The sequence below is a fragment of the Canis lupus genome, chromosome 10, assembly GCF_048164855.1.
Source record: "Canis lupus baileyi chromosome 10, mCanLup2.hap1, whole genome shotgun sequence".
In the NCBI taxonomy this organism is placed as follows: domain Eukaryota; kingdom Metazoa; phylum Chordata; class Mammalia; order Carnivora; family Canidae; genus Canis; species Canis lupus.
Window position 1 is genome coordinate 42,923,149 of NC_132847.1, and position 16,844 is coordinate 42,939,992.

Here is a 16,844-nt window from a genome sequence, read left to right on the forward strand (position 1 = left end):
ATCAAACAGAGATCTCACCTATCCCCATGGCAGTGAGCTGCTGCTAACTTGAGTTCAGACTAGCCCTGGTGGCCCTGTGAGTGGGAGAGTCTGGGTGTGTCTAGCTTGGGCTGTGGCACCAGAAGAGGGTGGATGCACCTGTTGTACTTGTGTAATGTTGGCACCAATAGTGGTGCTTCTCTGAGTATTTGCCTTGGTAAAAGGTCACTGGCTGATTTGAGCTGTTGGGCCATGCCCCACATCCCCAGTGTGCCACACTGGCTTGCTTTCTGTGGCATTTTGCCTCATTTCTAGAGGTGAGTTTGACTCACAGAAGTAAGACTCTGGCTTTTTGTATTTCTAAATTTTCCTGGAACCATATCCAAGGCTCTTAAGTGATTGTAGGGAACTTAGCTAGAGAGAATTTTTCACTAAGGGAGAAAATTATATAATCACAATAAAGCACAAGCCACAGGGCTTGTTGTTGACTTACCATAAATATAAGGGTTACAAGTAACAGAAAACTTTCAATTCTTGCTATTGGAAGGTTTCTTTTATTGAGCCCCTTTCTCTCTTCTCTTTTTCTTTCTTTTTTTTCCCCTTGGAATGAAGAGTCAAGATAAATGACAATAGATCTGCCTTAGGCTTGTATAGGGGTACGGTATCAACTTAATAATTGAAGTGGGGGCAAAATGTAATTTTCTGTCTTGAACTGAAATGAGAGTGTTCCCAGGCTCATTGGATTGAAGTCTTTAAACATGTGTTGACCTGCAAAAGTGGCTACTGAGAAAGGGCCTGAAACAACCTAGTAATATTTAGGGAAAATATAAAAAATCTTTGTACATGGCACTTCAAGATAAAATGCATGTTTTTTTGTAGGTAAAATAACAATCCAAACACCCCAAGGTTTTTAAATAAAAAAATCCACTTTAAATCAATATAATTCTGGAGGTATAACATAATAGTTGTAAGTAAAAAGTAGATCATAGTTTACACTTTATTAACATATTTTGTGCCATTTTCTGCTTTACTTAACCTTTAGAAAAAGTCTTTAAATTGTGCGAAATACCAAGGCAAGTTTATAGCCTGAATTCTTTCTTCCTGGCTGTTTTCTTTTACTTCTATACGTATGAAGATGTTTCTCTCCTAGAGCTACATCATTCTTTTAAAATTACTATATGAGATAATCTATGATTTATTTATACTCTTCTACTAAGATTATTTAGTTGGTTTATTAGTTTACTTAGGAAAGTTTAGAGTTGCCTGCTCATGACAAAGTTAGGAGTAATACATTGATTTAATGGAGAGAGTTTTCTTCTATATAATTCCTCTGGCTTCTTACATAACTTTGGGAATGACCTTATGAAATAAGCCCAAATTGCCTTTGGAAAGGTATTTTAGGTTCTTATATCTCCTTATTTCCAGATCTATTTCCATGGCTTTAGCAGCATCAGAGCAGTATAGGTTCAGTTCAAAATTCAGCAGAAACTACTGTTACGGCTGGATTCTGGTCAGACAAGTTGCCACTAACCCAACTGTGGGGTGGGATCTTCCACGCTCTCACATCAACATACCAATTTGGCCTTAGCTCCTTTTCCCCTGCTCTTCCTCTCCCTTGATTAACCCCATATAATCACGTGTGTACATGTCTGAATGCAGGGACCATGCCTTATTCATTTTTGTATTATTCAAGGGCCTGGCTGAGAGTCATTGCTTAAGAAATGTGTACTAGAGAAATATTTACACATATGCTAGACATTCTCATTCAGATTCCCATCTCTGAACAATTGGAGCTGAGCGTTTTGGATAGGATAAAATAGAACTATGGGCTTTAGGTACGTACTACCTTTTAAGAGCTGCCATGCCAGTTCAGAATCCCCTGCAATTGTCCAGTATGAACTCACTTCTGTCAGTAACCATGTCTCAAATGCGAGATGACTCTTATCCTGGCATGTTTTGGCAAGAAAGAACTTTACCTGGTTTGCCTAACCTACACTGGCTTCTAGTTTCAACAAGAATTGTTTACATGCATTTAGTTTTAGCTCTTGGGCTATAACATGTCATTGTTCTTTTTACTCACCTCCTCCCCTTGCTTTTGGAATCAGGACAGGCATCTTCAATTCTTGTTGTTCCTGTTTGGTGTGCTCTTAGATGGATTTTAGCTTTGTCCTTCAGCTCTCATGGCACTCCAAGATATTTTTGAGTCATATTTCCTGTATAAGAAAATATAGACTATGTCATCACAAAGGGAAATGGGGACTAGGGGGGCATTATTTAAATCATTCAGGGAACTCATATCCTGGCTTGAAGGAAAATTAAAGTATTTGGATTACTTTATCTCATTGGATTGTCCTTCTTTAGTTAACTTACAGGATAATGCATATCAGCTCTTATTCAATTTTATCTGTCACTGTCACAGTGAGTCTAGAAGAGAAAAATATATTTGAGACTTACTTTAAAAAAAGTCATTGTTAGTAGAATTAGTTTGATTTCCCCCTGTATTTAGAAGAGAATGAACACCCTAGAAAAATAATAACAAACTTTCGGCAAAACAATGTTTTCCTGAATATGCCGTGAAAGGGAAAGTCCTCACAGCAAACTTGCAGAAGTGCCCTGAAAAGTCTCTTGCACAATTCTGTTTCTTTATAGTACTTACACAATCATATTTCTTAATGACGTTCTATAAACAATTCTTTTGACAAGAAGCATACAGTTGTAAAAATAAAGAGATAACTTTGGCAGAAAATACATTAATGATTTTCTACTTCTATACTTCTATGACAGACATAAAATTATAGATTTTTTTAGTACCATTTTCCTGTTGATTGTGGAGGACACAGGAAAAGCAACACACAGTAGGAAGTATCAGTTCGCCACCTAGAGGAGAGATGTGGAATTCAACATTTCTCCAAACAGCTTCAGGAGGATTCATTCATTTATTCATTTGCTCACTCATTCATTCATTCAATTATTTACTTATTTAATTATTAAAAAAATAACTAAGTACTTATTAGGCTTAGTTATGTACCGGTACAGATTTGATAATCTAATCAAGAGTTATGAGCTGAAGGAAAGCATGCAGTGTATCTTATTTTAATTGCACAGCTGCCTCTCTTTAAAATCTTTTATTTTGGGGCACCTGGGTGGCTCAGTCAGTTAAGCATCTGCCTTCACCTCAGGTCAGAATCCGAGGGTCCTGGGATGGAGTCCTGAGTTTTGCTTCCTGCTCAGTCTGCTTCTCCCGCTCCCTCTGCCCCCCCTCCCCACTCTTGCGTGCCCCTTCTCTCTCCTTTGAAGTCACGCTTGTTCTCTCTCTCTCATGCTTGCTCTCTGTCTCAAATAAATAAATTTTAAAATATCTTTAAAATCTTTTATTTTTTAAAGAGTATAACTCAAATATCTGGACAACTCAAAATATCCATACTGTGAGGTATACTACTTTTAGTGGTCGGGTCTACTTTTAGCGGTCTAATAAAGCTTTATTGTTTTTATTTGCTCATCTCTTTACAGTTTACCTGTTAGCCTCTTCTCTATAAAAATTAGGAAATGGGGGGGGCGCCTGGGTGGCTCAGTGGTTGAGCATCTGCCTTTGGCTCAGGGCATGATCCCAGAGTCCTGGGATCGAGTCCCATATCGGGCTCCCTGCACGGAGCCTGCTTCTCCTGTTCCTGCCTCTCTCTCTGCCTCTCTCTGTGTCTCTCATGAATAAGTAAATAAAATATTTTAAAAAACCAAAAACCAAATTAGGAAATAGAGTCTCAGAGAAATGAAATAACAAGCTTAAGGTGTCACAGGTACTTCACTCTAGTGTCAGTGTCTGAACCCAAGCCAGTCTAATACCAGAGCCACCACCCTACTCAGCTCTACTCTAACCGAGACACTCACAAATGGCTGGACTGCCGCTGTTGGGGTGGCCAGTGCTTACACATTGAAAGAAGATCATGGCCAGCAGCACATCCACAAAACAAGCTTGGAAGAAGCTTTATGAAGCCAATCAACTGGACAGAGTCTACTAAAGATGGTGGGATTGTTCATAGGTATGAATTCCTTGTGCCCTGAGGAATGAACTCCAAAACTTTCCTGAGATGGTCCAGCCCAGGCAAGAGTAGACAGAGGGCTGGGAGCAATTGGTGTGTATGAGTGCCTCCTTTGCAGTTGGGTGTCTAACATCACTAGCCCCCACATCTCTGCTTATGTAGAGGAGGAAACTGAACTACACAAAAAGTTTCCTGAATTCCAAGGCCACAAGGTAAACCTTGGTGCCCGAACTAACCCCTAAGCTTTCTGATTTTTTTTAAGATTTTATTTATTTGTTTATTTGAGAGTGAGCCAGAGAGCACAAGTTGGGGGAATGGCAGAGGGAGAGGGAAAAAAGGCAGGCTTCCCGCTGAGCAGGTAACCCAACATGGGACTCTATCCCAGGACCCCGGGATCATGACCTGAGCCGAAGGCAGATGCTTAACTGACTGAGCCACCCAGACGCCCCAGATTTTCTGATTTCAATCCAGCATTCTATCATTTCTCACTGCCAATAACATCAGCTTTGCTTGCTGTGACTTTTCTCGTCACTCCTGTGGTTTTATACCACTCCCTCTCTCTCATTAAGTAACCTTGTCAAGACAGAAATTCCCATGAAAACAGAAAACAAATATAGCAGAGACGTTGATGGTATAGGAGATAAAACAGATACAGAAGGAGTGTTGCCAAGGGGTATCCTTCAACGCAAGAAAGAAGGGCTATATTTGGAGGGAAGGAAATGGGGGAAAATTAAAGGCAGTCTGTGCTGAAATGGTGAGGAGAGCAGTTATTACCTGAGCCTCTTCGATGGGTGTGACCCTGAAGACTTGTCCATATGGTGGACAAAAGCATAAGGCACTGTGGAAGTTGTCTAGCTGTTGGGATCCTATTGTAAACCTCTTTTTTTTTTTAATTTATGATAGTCACAGAGAGAGAGAGAGAGAGAGGGGCAGAGACACAGGCAGAGGGAGAAGCAGGCTCCATGCACCGGGAGCCCGACGTGGGATTCAATCCCGGGTCTCCAGGATCGCGCCCTGGGCCAAAGGCAGGCGCTAAACTGCTGTGCCACCCAGGGATCCCCTCTTTTTTTTTTTTTTTAAGTGAAGAAAACTCTGATCAACCTCTAGTTTGTTTATGGAGAGGACTTTGCCCAGATGTACCCAGAAAGTTTGAGAATACCACACGAGCATAACCCTGAGACAATTTTTCTTTGCCAGGAAAATTTGCTTAAAAAGGAACACTAGAATCTTTAATTCTACTGCATGGACATGTGATAATAATGTGCATGGTGACCTTCTATTGTAAATTTGAAAGACTTAACCTTTCTGCGTCTATTGCTGAGAGACAAAGGAGAACATTTTCTTAGGGCTTTGAACTACTTCATTTGAAATCTGACTGAGAAAAGAGAGCATCAAGGACTGTATCTTACTTATTTTGTAACTTTCTCTGCATCTAGCAATTTTTTGAGGATTAATAAAGGGTGCTGCTTTTTAAAATTCCAGGTATTATTATTCAATAGATTTAAATTATTTTAAAGACATTTGAAAGAGTTTACATTAAAAAATTGAATCAGTTTAACTTATATTTCCCTCTAGTTGAAAATTCACAGACTCCTGGGGCGCTTGCGCGGCTCAATCTGTTAATTGTTGGACTCTTGGTTTCGGCTCAGGTCATGATCTCAGGGTGGTAAGATTGAGCACCGAGTTGGGCTCTGTGCTCAGCAAGGAGTCTGTTAGAGATTCTCTCTCTCTCTCCCTCTGCCACTCCCCCCCTGCTCACATACACCCTCTCTCTAAAATAAATAAATCAAAACTTTTAAAAACAAACAAAAAAAGAGAACTTGCAGACTCCCAAGCAACTGTTTTCTCTCTGAAAAAAAAAATTCAAAAATCACCCAGAAGTAAGAGGGAGTGGCCCTGATCCCTGTGCTTTTATTTATGTGTGGTTAAAGTTCAAATTTCTCAACATACCATAATCTCAGTGTACTGGCCAAATTCCATGGTGGATAATTAGATCTAGTTTACCAGCGCAGACATGGATGTAGAGAGAGAGCAGTCACACTGTACTTCTGGGAATCTATTAGCCAAGTTGACTGTGTTTGACACATGAGTGGTGGGACTCACCTCACTTGCTGACTGGACTTGCCCAGCAGGTTCTACAGGTGAGATCACTGCTTGGCTGGCTTATTGCTGGACCTGGTAGGCAGAAGAGGCCATGAAATAAATGGCTTCACTTTGGGTCTTGAAAATTCTCTCTTCCTTCTCTTGCCTTCTCCTGCCAACTCTCTATGGACTGAAGCATTCATTAATAAATTCATTCATTCAATAAATATTTCCTGAAAACCTATTATGTGTCAGGTATTGACCTGGGCTCTAGAAATATAATAGTGAACTACATATTTTCTACTTACAAGGACTTAATAATGAATAATTATAATACCCAGTGAAAAAATTTTCTATTGACAGATCTTAGTAATCCAAATCTTTATTATTTCTGTCTTCAAAAAGTAGGAAGTACGCAAATGCTCTTTGGAGAGGTGTGGCATAGAAATGTATTTATAGATTTCAACATAAAACTAATGAATGAATGAAGACCGGTTCATCTGTCATTGTGAGTTCAGTTAATCCTGCCCTCCCTGCTGTACCCTGACTCCACCTTGTCCAGTGCCCTCCCCATCATTACATGTACACATGTATACACACAAATACAGTTTCAATTGTCTTCAAATCTATGCAGCATTCAGTTGTCGAGCACATATTAATATACTCACCTAGGTGGAGACTGAATTTACCCTCAAGGAACTTATAATTTAGAAGGTAAGACATTTGCCTCTTTCAAAATGTGACACTACTTCCCATGGCTTAGATTGTGAAAACAGCTGTTGGTGCTTTAGTTAATTGATTCCCAAGCTTCAGTTCATGTACCACCTTCATAATTTTTTTAGATTTTATTTTGTTTTTAAGATTTTATTTATTTATTAGAGAGAGAGAGAACGAGAGAGAACATGAATGAGAGAGGTGATGGAGAAGCAGGCTCCCCACGATCAGGGAGCTGGATGAGGGGCTCAAGCCCAGGACCCTGGCGTCATAACCTGAGCTGAAGGCAGATGCTTAATCAGCTAAGCCACCCAGGTGCCTTCCATCTTCATAATTTTTGCTATAGTCACATACCACCTGGGCCATTATGCCTCTGTAAATATACTGCTATTTTAACTTAAATTTATTTAATAATATCTTAAATCACTAGGTTGATGTGCTAGCTCTAAAATTTTCGGATATACTTTAATATAAATATGTGACTACTAAATTAAATATGTGTTACATATATATTTAATATATAAATAAAACAAATTAATTATATAAAATAATAAATGATATGTGATATAAATAGAAAATAAATATATACAACATATATGTTTCTATAATATATGTATTTAATTTAGTATTCATTTATTAGTACAAATCAGTACGTATTAGTACTAAATGAATGAATAAATGCCTTGGGTCAGTAGGACAGAGATTAGCAACTGGAGAAACAGAAAATCAATAACTAAAGAAAAGAAAATGTGAGCAGCCTGGGTGGCTCAGTGGTTTAGTGCCACCTTCAGCCCAGGGCGAGATCCTCCAAATATATATATATGTATATATATACCCAGATCTTCTTAGGTACTCTCAAGTATGACACATATCATAGCTTGGGTGGTTTTACAAAAGTAGGACCCACCTTTGAGAGTGAAGAATGTCAGGAAAAATGCTTAAGTGATGATAATAATCATAGTAATGGTCATGAGAGCTATTATTTATTGGAGGCTTTACCTATGTCATTTAATTTTATCTTATTTAATCTTTGCTCTCTCACAGGCATTCATATTACAGAAATGTGAGACAAAAGGTCAGGAAAGAGGGAAGAGTAGAAGTGAAACCTTCTTGTGCCTTGGGCAGCTATAACCAACCCATGTCATAATGTTTTAGTTTTTATTCTTTTCTTTAGTTGGCTATTTCATATCTGATTTTTTTATGTAAACTAAATGTAGTGGTGGCAAATTAAAAAACTTTTTAAAATCAAATATATTTGTTAATCAAACAAGATAATAACCCCAGAAAAAGGATGTCAGTCTAATTATACCCATTCTAGGAATGCAGGATCCAGTAAGAGAGTGAGATTAAAACACATTTTCCTTTTTTTAAAAAATATTTTATTTATTCACGAGAGAGAGAGAAAGAGAGAGAGAGAAGCAGGCTCCATGCAGGGAGCCCAATGCAGCACTCGATCCCTGTGGTAGAACTCGATCTCACGTCTCTGGGATCAGGCCCTGGGCTGAAGGCGGCGCTAAACTGCTGAGCCACCCAGGCTGCCCACATTTTCTTTTCTTTAGTTATTGGTTTTCTGTTTCTCCAGTTGCTAATCTTTGTCCTACTGACCCAAGGCATTTGTTCAAAAGCCTTTGCACTCTCTGGCACAAGTGCCTAACTTACTAAAAACAAAATTCTTATGGCTTTCTGCTAAAAAATAGTGAAACAAATATTATTCTAAACATAGCATGACAAAAAATATATTTTTAAAGATTTTATTTATTTATTCATGAGAGACACAGAGAAAGAGAGAGTCATAGACATAGGCAGAGGGAGAATAAGGCTCCTGACAGGGAGCCTGATGTGGGACTTGATTCCCAGAACCTGGGATCATATTCTGAGCCAAAGGCAGATGCTCAACCACTGAGCCACCCAGGTGTCCCTAGCATAACAAAATATTAATGCTGGAAGAGACATACAGGACCTAAGACAGCTCCCTTACTTTACAGAGGGAAAAAAGTTGAAACACAGCAATAATTATGGAGAACTTCCCTGTGTTTTCATAGTTGATATTGTCATCATAAATTTTATGACATGCATTTGTTATGTTGTTTTTTCTTTTTGCATGCCTGAATTTTGCTTCCAACACATGGTGAACTCCAAGTATAAACCATGTCTTATTTGTTTCTCACTCTGCATTTTTAGCAAAGTGCCATGTACTTGGTGCTGAATAATCATCTTTCAACTAACTAAATAGTAGAGTATATCTCATAAACCTATCTTTTAATTCTTCTTTGACTGAACTTTCTAGATACTTACACCTCATTTAGCATTCTGTTGTTTATCTTCCTGTAAAAGTGTCAAAGACAGTGAGTGCATTTGAGAGGTACTTTGGTGAATAATAAAGACTTAAATAGCTGGAATAGTATGCTGTCCATTGTCACGTTTATGTATTCTGGACCTAAACGATAATATTTCAGAATGGTGGAAACTAGAAAGATGAGAAATCTAAAGGTACATGGACTATGTTGATTAAATATTTTCATTGGACATTTACATAAATGGTGGGAGCTGTAAGAAATAATGCATTTTTTCAGATTTTATTTATATATTAATGAGAGACACACAGAAAGAGACAGAGAGACATAGGTAGAGGGAGAATCAGGGTCCCTACAGGGGAGCCTGATACAGGCAGGACTTAATTCCAGGACTCTGGGATCATGACCTGAGTCAAAGACAGATACTCAAACACTGAGCTACTCAGGTGCCCCAGAAATAATGAATTTTATCTTTAGCAATTATGGAACAGATTAGCTAAAGATTATAAGGTGCTTAGAAAAAGATTAAAATATGAGTGATTTCATATAATTAAATTATCAATTACTCTGATTATTTTTCTCTTTTCCTCAAGCTTTATTGAAATATAGGTATACAAGACCTGCACATAATTAATGCATACAATTTGATGATTTTGGACATATGTATACATTTGTGTAGCCAAACTCTGATTATTTTTCACAGTAGTTTAATTAAAGTACAACTTTAGGTTTGTTAGTATATTTGAGCATCAATGTTTAGAGGTTTTACCCCTGGCTTTCCCATAAAGGTTCACACAGATTTTTTGTTATTATTCTGTGGATAACTGAATTACAGCATAATAATTCATTAAAAAAAAAAACACGTTGGTTGTCAACACTTTTTGGTGTGAAGTATACTTTAAGAATTGTTCTATTTCCAGGGCCCTGTTTTTACTTGTGAAGGTCAGTGCATCCTCCTTTTTAATCCTCAAGATTGTTTTTTTATAGCTTGATGAGATATGACATATTGCTCTTGCCTCCCCCTCCTTCCGGTACCTTTTTCCTCCACTGTTGTTTTTTTTTTTCCCCTTCCGGTTCCTCCTGGCATCTGGACTTCTTTTTCTGCCAAATGAGTCAGTTAGAGTGGAAATGTTGAACCCACATTTTTTATCTTGGCTGGGAAAAGAGGTTCGAAGTTAAAACGTGCCTGGTGATGTTTCACGCGGATCCGTCACACAACCCTCCTGACCTTCTCGTGAGAACACCACTGTGTATCCAAGACAAATTGCCAAATGATCCACCACTGCACGTACCTGTCACAAGCTCAGTGCTCAGGAAGCTGTTCTTTAAGGAAAGGAATAGAAAAATATAACTTATTTATTTGTGTATGCTTTTTTCTTAATACTTCATCCCCTCCACAAAGGATGTAAGTGGGTTTTACAAACACAAACAATACACTAGGATTAAGAGTGAAAGGAAAAACATGTAGATTTTTATTTTATTTATTTATTTATTTAAAAAATATTTATTTATTCATGAGAGACACACAGAGAGAGAGAGAGAGAGGCTGAGACACAGGCAGAGGGAGAAGCAGGCAGGCTCCATGCAGGGAGCCCGATGTGGGACTCGATCCCGGGTCTTCAGGATCGCCCTGGGCTGAAGGCGGCGCTAAACCGCTGAGCCACCTGGACTGCCCAAAACATGTAGATTTTTAAAAGGGAAAGGAGGAAACATGGGCATATTTATAAAATGAAAATGAATTGTTTGTATTCTAGCATACAGTAGCTGCTGTATTGAATGTTTTTATTAGATTTTATTTATTTGAGAAAGAGAGAGCATGAGCAGGGGGAGGGGCAGAGGGAGAGAGAGACTCTCTGCTGAGCAGGGAGCTGGATGCGGGGCTTGATTCCAGGACCCTGAGATCAAGACCTGAGCCAAAGGCAGACACCTAACTGATTGAGCCATCCAGGTGCCCTGAGTGTTTCTTATATATTAGACAAAACACTGATCAGAATATCTAATCAGATTGAATGCAATAGTCACTGTTTTGAATTTGTTTAGATTTTGTAGGTGTAGAAATCAAGGCTTCCAGTGTTTAATTCATTCAACTCCATACTGCTAAATTAGTGGTGGGGTGGGATTTGAACCCTCCAGTAGTCTCACCAAGTCACTGCTATAACCTCTATAGCTTGCTTTTTAACACAAGTATTTATTATTAATGGTACTTCATAGAACTGTCTCAGAAAATGTACAAATAACATAGCCCCATTAAATTAATTATTTCTTTCAACTGTCAATGCTTAATAAGTGGAATAGTTTTGGGGAACAGTAGTTGTTGGGTGCTGGTGGTAGCTGTGGTTTTGATGGAAGAAATAGTAAAACACACAGACTGTCCCTCCTCTTTGTAATACTGCAGGTTAAAAAGTAGTTCATTTAAAATTTGAAGTTTATATTCTTTACCAAGATCTTGGTGTTGAATAGGCCATATAGACTTAAAAATATGTTATAAAAGTGAAGATACAACAGTATAAAGTTCTATCATGATGGAAATTCCTCAAAATTATGGTTCAAGCTCTTTAGAATCTTGCAAATCACCATGCACATTCATTTAACAATATTTTATGTATACATACAATAATATAATACTGTATTGCAGTATCACAAAATGAAACTAAGATGAATTTATTGGCTTTATTAAATATTTAGTAGGCTGAAATTTTGTTAGCCCTGATCTCAGAGCATCGGAAACAAATTTGGGACAACTTAAATAGCTCAGGTCTCTTGAGAAAGTTCTCAGGTTCTTTGAACAGCTTCTTTTCTTCCGGATAAATTTCCCTGTAGCAAATAGGAGCCATCGGAATGATTCCCCAGACCTGAGAGCAACCTCAAAGTACAGTTCATTGAACTAGATCACAGCAATAATTTGAGAAAAATGTACTGACTTCTATTATGTTTTAAGCACTCCACTAGGAACTTTATGCACATCATTTTCTGAATTTTTTTTTCATTTTGTTTAATTTTAATAGGAATCCCATAAGATATTAGTATCTCCATTTTAGAGACTGAGGAACCACAGAAAGATCAGAGAAGTAAAATAATTTGAGCTTCCAAGGCCACATCAGTGTTGGACATGTAATTTGAACCCAGATAGGATGTGAAAGCCCATGTACTTAAACCTCTAGACTGCCTGCCCCTCAAGGAACTGCTAAGGTTGTCATTGGAGACTTGACCCTGTATAGATAGTTGCTTCAAGAGGAGGAAAAATGTAGGAGGATCTGGTCCAGAGGTTTCAAGTAAACATCTGTGCTCAATTAAAAGGTAGAACTAGCTGCATTCTATTTATCAAGTAGAGGTATCTCATGTTCCCTGAATTTCTCTACTCCATACACTGTCCAAGGTGATAAAAGTGTCTAGGAAGGGAGATTAGGATATATCTACCATGTTTAGGTCAAAGCCAAATCACAAGATTAACCTCTGCCTCTTCTTTCTCCTACATCCAGTCTCTCTTTTGATGGGAAGAATAAACCTAATTCTTGTTCAGTCATATGAGGTAAGTCAATTGGAGAAGGACAATCATTATATGGTTTCACTCATATGGGGAATATAAGAAATAGTGAAAGGGATTATAGGAGAAAGAGGGAAAATGAGTGGGAAAAATTAGAGACAGTAACAAAACATGAGAGACTCCTAACTCTAGGAAACAAACAAGGGGAAGTGGAAGGGGAGACGGCAAACAAGGGGAAGTGGAAGGGGAGATGGGCGGGGGGGATGAGATAACTGTGTGACGGGCACTGAGGAAGGCACTTGACGGGATGAGCATTGTGTGTCATGCTATATGTTGGCAAATTGAACTTCAATAAAAAAACTATATATTAAAAAAAGTATTTTATTTTCAAGTTTTAAAAGGAAAGTCTGGATGCTTGTGAACTGGTGGGAAAGAAACAGTTATTTCTGAGATTTAACTTTGACTCAGGTATTGGATAAACACTCCATCACCACTGTTGCAACTCCATGCCTCCAAGAACTGCTGAGCTGAAGCACTTATCATTTGTGATAGATTAGCCAAGCAGCAAGTCTGAAACAAGCAGGAGCAGCCTATAATGCTGCACTGCATTACATATGCTAAAACGTATCATAATTATTTTTTATTCTGATTCTTATAGCTCAGGTTCAATGGTACCAAATTCCCTGTTATTTTTTTTATTCATACTGTCTTCATTAAGGAAAATGTGTTATAAAATATAGCTAATTAATAATAACAACAGGGATGCCTGGGTGGCTCAGTAGTTGAGCGTCTGCCTTCAGCTCAGGGCATGATCCCAGAGTTCCAGGATCGAGTTCCATAAATGGGCTCCTCGCAGGGTGCCTGCTTCTCCCTCTGCCTATGTCTCTATCTCTCTCTCTGTGTCTCTAATGAATAAATAAATAAAATCTTCAAAAAATAATAACAAAAAAAAGAAGCAAGGACCTACTATATAACTTCCTCCTAGATATTTTCCCTTTAAGGTGATTTTGAGATCCCCCTTTTCTGTGGTTAGATACTAGATGAACAAATATTAAGTTGGAAACCCAAGGGCAATGTAGATCATTGGGTATAGTTTAGAGCTGGATTTCATCAACAACTTGTCACTATCATCCTGCCAGTGTCTTTCTGTACTAACCTTGCTGCCCCAGGTCGTGGACCTCTAAGGTTCATGCTGATAGGAAATCTCTCAGCTGGGGCAGGTTATAGTAGTGAGAGAGCTGGCCAAAGGACACATACCAACCAAAGCTTCTCATCATAATGGGCTAACTCTTCAGATCCTGCAAGTCTCAACAAAAGCTCTCTCCAGCCCTTCTTTTTTTTTTTTTTTTATAACTATAATGGAATAATTTCATCGAATTGCATGGAAGAGACTACTTATGGGGCTAGTCTGACAGTTAGGGTTCTCCATTGGATTGTTAGGTTTCACAATAACTTGCATAAATTGCATATACCCTTTTCTTGGAGTCATAGTTCATTCTCAAGTCCTTTTAAGTTAAATATCTTTAATTGCTTCTTCCAAGGTTTTACTTTTTTTTTTTGAGGGGGGATAATTTCATGGAATATACTGAGTCTGCAATCCCTTTTGGTAAAGCAATAGAACAGATGAATGGATTTTTGGACTGCCTTTGGTGAAGGAATAAGGTATCTCAGAGGACACTGGAAAAGTGTAATGTTCCATTATATAAGCCTCAACTCTATCCTCCTTTGTCATTTTTGGTGGTCATTCTGGCAACGAGAAATACAGATGACAAACTTAGTCTTCTCATCTGAAAATGAGAATCCTAGCACTGCTTGCCTCAGAGGGATGTCGCAAAATCCAAATGAAATAACTTGCATAAGAGGTGTAGCACTATGCTTTCTATTGTGTAAGGTCTCAACAAATATCAGCCATTCAGATACTGTTATTACTCACTTTTAAAACGCTATTGTTTAAGTCTTCCCAGTTGGTGTTTTTAGATAATTTCTAATATTTAAGCTTATATGCCATGAGGTTCTTCTAGGGTTAAAGCATCCTGGTGAAGCATATTAGACACCTTTCCTGTGCCAGTACTGCTTTTTAGGACAAAATTCGAACGCCTAGTTGAAATGTATCTAACTCCAAAGCCACCACGTGAAGTAGCAGGTAGGCATAGGAAACAACAACTTTTTAGGCATTGATCCTAATTGAATAAAATTTCCAAACAGCTAATTCCTACATCTGAAAGATAGTTTTTGTATAAATGGAATAACCGGAGAATCTAAGAAAATGTCTTACTGGTTCTGTGGCCTTTACCCAAGAAATGCTGCCCTTCAAAACTAAATCCCATAGGTGCTTTACTCATGAACCTTTGTCCTCTCTGCTGGGAACTCCCCTTCACACCATACCCCCCGTGTACCATCTGCTCTTCCATGAAGGGCCACAAAGGGATTGACCAACAGACCAACCAGAGCACACGGCCCAACTTTTATTTATCTATTTGTTATTTAAAATAATTTTTTTTTTTTTTAATATTTTTTTAATTTTTATTTATTTATGATAGTCACAGAGAGAGAAAGAGAGGCAGAGACACAGGCAGAGAGAAGCAGGCTCCATGTACCGGGAGCCCGATGTGGGAATCGATCCTGGGTCTCCAGGATCGTGCCCTAGGCCAAAGGCAGGCGCCAACCCGCTGCGCCACCCAGGGATCCCTAAAATAATTTTTTAAAAAAGATTTTATTTTTTTTTGTGAGAGACACACAGAGAGAGGCAGAGACATAGGCAAAGGGAGAAGCAGGCTCCGTGAGGGAAACCTGATGTGGGACTCAATCCCAGGACCCCGGGATCACACCCTGAGCTGAAGGGAGACCCTCAACCACTGTGCTACCCAGGTTTCCCCGGCCCAGCTTTTAATAGCAGGGCAAAATGCCAAAGGCCCAAGCAGGGACGAAAGAGAAGCACAGTTTCCTTCACAGAGCTAGAATGGCTCTCATTAAGATCAAGGGCCCCAAAGTCAGACAGGTTTGAATTTCAGTATCAGTTCAGACAATACATTTGTTCAGAAACTTTGGCATACTATATAATGGTATCATATAATACATCATTCATGGGATTGTAATGAAGAAGAAATGAAATAATATCTGTAAAGTACTTCACAGATTGGCTAACATAAAGTAAACAATAATCAGTTGCTCTTTCTGCTTTTACCTCAAAATATTTTGTCTCTGGCCTCCTAGCTGGCATGAAAGCCAGTTTTCTGTAGATTCCATGACAGAGAGTTGGAGAGAAAGATGGTCTGAACAATTGAGACAACTGGCTTTTGCCCTAAAACCAAGTGTGGCAATTTGTTCTGAAATATCTAGATCAATCTACACTTCTCTTTTATGCAATTGGAAAACATTTTAAAAAGCTGTGTGTACACATACACACTTAAGTATGTCTATATGAATATACCTTCAGTCACCTTTCATCTATTCTCTCCTGTGACTTCATAAGCATGTGAGAGGTAGGTTTTATATTTCCTATTGTATAATTAAAGGAAAGGGGAACACAGAGAAGCAATTTGGCGAGCCCAAAGCCTTGCAGCTGATTAGGGAAAGATCTGGGGCCCTCTGACCCCTGGGCAGCTTTTCTTCCTCCAGACTGCTCTGATGAGTGTGGGAGTGAATTGCACTAGAACTTGGCTGCCAAGGAACTCCCAGCTGATAGGTAACCAAAGGAAACAGCGTGGCTGACGTCCAATTAAAAGGTAAAATCCCACTGGGCAATTTCTCCTTAATTGACGGCAGGAACTGCTGTCGCTGCGCCTTCCAGCCGCTTTGCAAACAGGCAGGGATGTTAGCAAGAGCCGGCGGTGAACGGCCAATGCTTCCCAAGGGAGCGGTGATTGCTTTGGCCGGATTCTGGCGCGGCTGTTTTCTGGGGATGACGGGGCTCTAGTCAGCCGAGCAGGGGCGGTAACCTCTTCTAATAACCACCCCGGGCTTTTGGCAACCGAGCTCTCTGGCACTATCTAGGGAAGCTCTTTATGCAACTTCGTGCTACTTGTCAAGTCAAGCCGCCTGTCTCATTTTGCTGGGAAATCAGACACTGCGGGTCACACTGCTCATGTTGGAGGGGCCCGGGGGGGCCCAGGGCGCGCAGGGGGCCCAGGGTGGGGGGGCCCAGGGTGGGGGGGCGCAGAGCGCGCAGAGGGGCCTCTGATCATCGCAGACTCAAAGCGACCCCGGTTTGTACGGCTTTCCTCTCCGTGGCTCCACGTTGTTTGAAATCAGGAT

The 16,844-nt window shown here is 39.3% G+C and overlaps 1 long non-coding RNA gene across 26 annotated transcripts in view; it reads left to right on the forward strand.

Moving 5' to 3' along the window:
- The window catches only part of LOC140641532 (uncharacterized), a 155,597-nt gene that overhangs the window by 18,258 nt on the left and 120,495 nt on the right, over positions 1 to 16,844 (forward strand). For 23 of the 26 annotated variants that reach the window (XR_012038072.1, XR_012038050.1, XR_012038070.1 and 20 more), the window contains one exon: positions 12,586 to 12,635. This is a non-coding gene — a long non-coding RNA (uncharacterized lncRNA). Of the gene's footprint in view, positions 1 to 12,585; positions 12,636 to 16,208; positions 16,316 to 16,844 lie in introns of all 26 variants that reach the window. The other 3 variants (XR_012038062.1, XR_012038054.1, XR_012038067.1) reach the window with 1 other exon arrangement.